Genomic DNA, 6,000 nt, shown 5'->3' on the forward strand with positions numbered 1-6,000 from the left:
AGATGGGAGATGCCCCCAAGGGTGGTGGAGAATGACCGAGCTAAGATCCTGTGGGACTTCCAGATACAGACGGACAAAATGGTGGTGGCTAACCAACCGGACATAGTGGTGGTAGACAAACAGAGGAAGACGGCCGTAGTGATCGATGTAGCAGTTCCGATGTAGCAGTCCAGCTTTGTCCAGCCACTGGTAGGATTTCTGGATATCAGCCACCTCCTCTATCTGCCGGTGGTACATACCGTGCAGGGCCCTGTCCTTCCATGATGGTTCCAGACCAGCTAGCTCCACTTCTACTGCAAATGTTTAATTATTCGTTTGAGCAAGGAACTCTGCCTTTTTTAAAAATTAAAGAAATAGTGGCTTGCATGAGTGTAGGTGGCAGAGACCCACTGAGCTGCACATCCTATCGGCCAATATCACTCCTCCCGGTAGACGTTAAAATTCTTGCAAAAATTCTAGCCCGGCGACTAGAATCGATTATGCCCTCAATGATCTCAGAGGACCAGTTGGGATTTATAAAAGGAAGACGTTCATACTCTAACATAAGAAGACTTCTTGGTGTCATTCTTTCTCCATCATCCTCTAACGTTCCAGAACCCATAATATCTCTTGACGCCGAGAAAGCCTTTGATAGAGTGGAGTGTGGCTATCTTTTCTTTTCTTTAAGACAATTTGGTTTTAGCAATCATTTTGTTTCATGGGTCAAATTACTGTACTCCGCACCTTGCGCCTCCTGTACCTGTCTGTACAAATAATCAATGCTCCACTCCATTTCCACTTTTTCAGGGGACAAGACGGGGGTGCCCACTCTCCCCGTTATTATTTGCATTAGTGATTGAACCACTCTCAGTAGCTTTAAAAATGGTGAAAGAATTAGGAGGGATTGATAGATGGGGTATAAAAATCAGGTGTCGCTCTATGCAGATGATTTGCTTCTTTATGTGAATGATCCTCTACTAAATATCCCACACATTTTATCAGTATTAAATTCTTTCAGCCATTTATCGGGATATAAGCTTAACATCTCCAAATGCGAATACTTTCCAGTTAATCAAATGGCTGCAGACATACCAACATCAACTATACCCTTTAAAATAGCTAATTCGGGGTTTAAATATCTCGGAATTGCAATTTCACGATCTCTGAGATTAATGCGGGAACAGAATATTACTTTACTTACAATGAAAGTTCAGTTTGATCTTCTTTGATCTTTGATGGAACTACCTACCGCTGTCTTTAGCTGGTAGGATTCAAATTATTAAAATGAATGTATTACCTAGATATCTATATGTATTTCAAAGTTTCCCCATTTATCTGCCTAAATCATTTTTCAGAACTATAAATGACGCTATCTCATCATTTATTTGGGCCGGTAAACGTCCAAGGGCTAGTCGCTGCCTTCTTTATAGGGATAGATCAGCTGGAGGATTAGTACTGCCTAATTTAATTAGGTATAATTGGGCATCTAATATGTATAATATATTATTGTGGTGTACGTCTCCCTATACTAATTGGTGCGAGAGTGAAGAGGTTCCTGTTCCTCGTCATTACGTGCTTTAGCATGTGATACCTCACAATCATCCCTATTAAGCCGGTCTTCCAATCCAGTTGTCTCTGAAACATTAAAAATTTAGTCACAAATAAAACGCCACTTTGGCTGGCTCACCCTCCCTCTTGCAACCCCGATCTGTAACAATCACTTATTTGTTCCAGCAAAGACGGACTTAAGATTCTCTGTTTTAGAACATAAAGGACTTGGTACTCTAGGTGATCTATACATTAATGAGGTTTTTGCAAGTTTTAACGAACTAGTTACTCGATTTAATTTCAATAAATCTGATTTTTTTTCTGTACTTCCATTGAAAGAAATGTTCAACTTTATTCCCACAAATCCCAACTTCCAGTGGAATAGATTTGGTTCTCAGAGCCAAAACTTTGGTAAAGGGTCATATTTCTTATCTTTATAAACTAGCTTCTCCACCTAGTGAATCTCTTTTATACAGGACCAAGATGAAATGGGAGTCAGAACTCCATATGAGTTTTTCTGAGTTGTTCTGGGAGGGAGCGGTAAGGGCCATTAATTCGTCTTTTAGTTGTGCCAGACTTTCATTAATACAATTTAACGTTTTCCACAGATTACACTACAGTAAAGAAAAACTCTCAAAATTATACCCAGATAAATTTGATGATAAATGTAACAGATGCTCACAGATACCTTGCAATCTTACTCATATGTTCTGGGCGTGCCCTAGGTTGTCTGAATTTTGGCATCAATTCTTTAAAATAATTTTGGATATATTGGGTATAAAATTGACTCTGACTCCACATATAGCTATATTTGGCAAACCACCAAATAACCTTCATACAACAGCTATTCAAAATAACCTTATTGCCTTTGCTTCTCTCATCGCTAGAAAAAGAATTTTGTTGTTGTGGAAATCATCTCAGCCACCATTAATTAAAGTCTGGCTACAGGATATCTTAGGACTCTTTAAACTGGAGAAGATAAAATTCTCCATCAGAGGTTCATCGGATAGATTTTTTTACTCACTAAAACCATTACTTAAATACTTAGAAAAGTTACCAGGACAACAAATCTCTCTGTAGTCCACCATATGACAGTGTACAAATTTTTCTGCTATTCCCGGCAGTGGCTGTTCTACCTTGTGAGCAATGTTCCCTCTAATTTTTCATGTGTCTGAGCAAACACACAAACTCCCTGAGCGGTCCCTTGGACCACTGTGAGCGACATCAGACGTGTGCACTGTGGTCACGCATCCATCCATCCAAGTTACATGGTTTATTAAGATAATCAAATTACAGCATTTACATTTATGTTAAACTACTTTTAATTAACTGCTTTAGCCCATTTACAATGAAAATGTAAAAAAAAAAAAAATCTAGCCATTGGCCTGTGTAGTATGTTAACACTATTGGAAGTAAAAATAACTTGAACTCCAATTTCAAAAACACAACTTTCTTTTTTTTTTTATATATATATAAAGCTCTGACTTGTATTATGAGTCTGCAGTCTGGGACAGAGTCCTGTAACTCTCTGTCTGCAAAATACAGTATATAATGACCAATGTTGGGCAAATAATTATATAGTTACTCCTCAAAAAAGTAACTCAGTTTGGCAAACAAAGTTTTTTGCAGCTATTTTTTTAAATGCGGCCAAGGCATTTTTAAATAAACATTTCAAACTATTTACAGAACAATCAGCTGTTCTGCATCAAATTTGATGCCACACAAATTATTTGTGCCACTCCAAAAAATAATTTCTGTCCACTATGAGATAAAGGAGAACAACAGCCTGATACCTGCAGGCCTGACAACAGGAGATGTATCACTCCTGTAACACCTGTAACATTCAGCAGTCGCCTCATTGTTCTGACACACACAACAAAACTATTGACTACACTACACACTAACTACACAACATTTTTGCTAAACGTCTCAAATCTCTCTCATCTCAAAACACCGCCGTCACTCCTAAAATTTCCCCCCGTTTCTTAACAGCTAGATGCCACGTTGCCATATCATTTTTTGATTGGTCGACATAGTACTTTTTTGGACAAATAGAAAAGAAAGAGGGGGGTGGGGGTTTGTTTTTGCTCACATTCGGAGAGTGCTTTCGAGCCTTTTTTTCTTATAAAACGCTGTTTTCACCGTTTCTTCCCGCAGTAAATATAAACAAAGATAGTATTCAGGAAGGAAACCAAACATTGCATATTTTTTTAAATCACAACTCCGGTTTTACGTGGCCTATCAACACAATTTAAAAACTGGTATGAAGTCCACACTTTTTCCGTCAATTGTTCCGTCTGTCCTGCTCACATCTCCAATGGTTGTACACGTTGTCATTAACGTGGCTTCACTCCACATTAGCCACGCCGCTTTGCTAGCTGAAACTCCGGTGTCGGCACATAAAGACGCTGTCATAGCCTGTCAACGACGTTGATTGGCCGCGTATACGAATGTGAATTGCATTATTGGCTGGACTATGGGATAAGGTGCGATCGTTCTAATCCCATACGGAAGCAGCCAGTCACTTACTGACTAACACTGCAAAACAGAATTGTTAAAGTATTCATTTTAATTTCAATTCAGGTTAGATTTTTTTTTTTGTGCGCAACACAGATTTTCTGTGCGCAGAGACCGTGCCAGCAGTGCGCATTTGCGCACGTGCACAGCTTAGAGGGAACATTGCTTATAAGAATACTTTATTTAAAGATATTCCAGCATTATTAGTTTGTTTTGACCGAGGAGCAAGTAATCATTAATATTAATATTAATATTGTTACTATTGTTAATATTGGTTAAGATTTGTATCAATACTGATTAATGTTAAGACCTTGTTTTTTGAGGCTAGCAGATGTTGATTTTTAGTATTAAACTATCAGGCTACATACCACTATGTTATTGTTGTTTTATTTTTATTTTTTTTTCATTTATTTATTTATTTTGTATGGGTTTTGCATTTTTTTTGTATGGGTCAATTCATTTTCTCTATATCATACCCATTTTCACATTATTGGGAGGGAGTGGAGGGTATTCAGGTACTCATCCCATTTGTTTTTTTGTTTTTTTTTGTATGTTATAAAAAAGAAAAAGGAAAAGATTATTACCTCTATATGTACCTATGTGTTTTATGACAGTTTGGTATTGAAAAATAAAAGAAAGAAATTATCTTTACTCCTTTCACTGCAGTCTTTTAGCTTATTTTTTACTCTGCTGACTGTAAACTTGTTCACATGAGTAGATGTGAAATGAGCAATATTCAGAGACAAACACACAAGAAGATCTTAACGCCATACCCTTCTGACCCTGTCGCTTCGGGGAGTCACGTGACTTTGTCTGTGTTGGCAAGGCAGCGTCTCTGACAACACGGATGTCATATCTTATTGACCAATCCTCCATGCTGGCATTTGAGCGTGGGAGAGGGATTGGGAGGAAAAAAACATTACTAACCTCAGCCCTGTTGCATTTTTTTTGTACACTGAGGAAGGGGGGACATAAAAAAGGAAGATTAAGACACTTATATGCTTTACTGTCACAGCAGTGCAGAAGCACTTAACTATTCTTCATCTTTTACTGCTGCAGATTTTAACCCACTATCCCTCAATCAGATTATCTTATTATTTTCCAGATTCTGATAAATCCTGAAGGAAACGGGAGATCTGATCTTAATATTTTTCACACCTAAATATAGCTGTTACCTGTCAACTGTAAGTTAGCTTTAATTTAAAGCACAGAAGTAGCTCTTTCAAGCTATAGAAGACCATTTAAGATTTATACATTTCATCATCTCTCTCTCTCATCATCCCTTCCTTGTTATCTCATTCTCATTATCTCTTACTCCTCTTCCTTATTTGCCTCCTCCACCACTACTCTCTTTTCCCTCTTTCACCTCATCACAAACCTCAACTGATGAACTGAAGCGAGGTTCTAACATGTGAAAATGTGTATAAATGTGCTTATTTTTGAAGTATTGTCGCAGTTCCTTTCTGCAGATTTGTTAGATGATCCTTCCATCTAACAAACAATAGCCAGCTAAATGGCTTTTGTCTAATAATTATTAGCTCATAAACAACATTAGCTGGTAAGAAGCTAACATCTTGCCAGCTAATGTTAGGCTTGAGGGTGCTAAATATCACACTTTCTCTCTGATAAATTCTCACTTACTGAATAAACTCTCAGATGATGTGAGCATGTAATCAAACAGAGTCTGACAATGTTAGAGCCACGTTGAAGAAATTTTTTTTGCTTCTGTTAGCTAAAACGGCTAACAGCAGCAAAAATGCTGGTGCTTACTAGGGATGGGTATCGAAAACCGGTTCTTGTTGAGAACCGGTTCCCACTGTTTCAATTCCGTGGAATTGTTTGCCATTTTTGCAAACAATTCCCTTATCGATTCCAGTCGCCCCGAATGACGTCACCACGTTGCGGAGCGTCATTTACCTGCCAGGAAAGATGCCGGCCCAAACACTCAAAGGTTTG

The sequence above is a fragment of the Mchenga conophoros genome, linkage group LG23, assembly GCF_057382185.1.
Source record: "Mchenga conophoros isolate Kocher_MC1m ecotype Shallow Benthic linkage group LG23, M_conophoros_male_GT1.1, whole genome shotgun sequence".
Lineage (NCBI taxonomy): Eukaryota > Metazoa > Chordata > Actinopteri > Cichliformes > Cichlidae > Mchenga > Mchenga conophoros.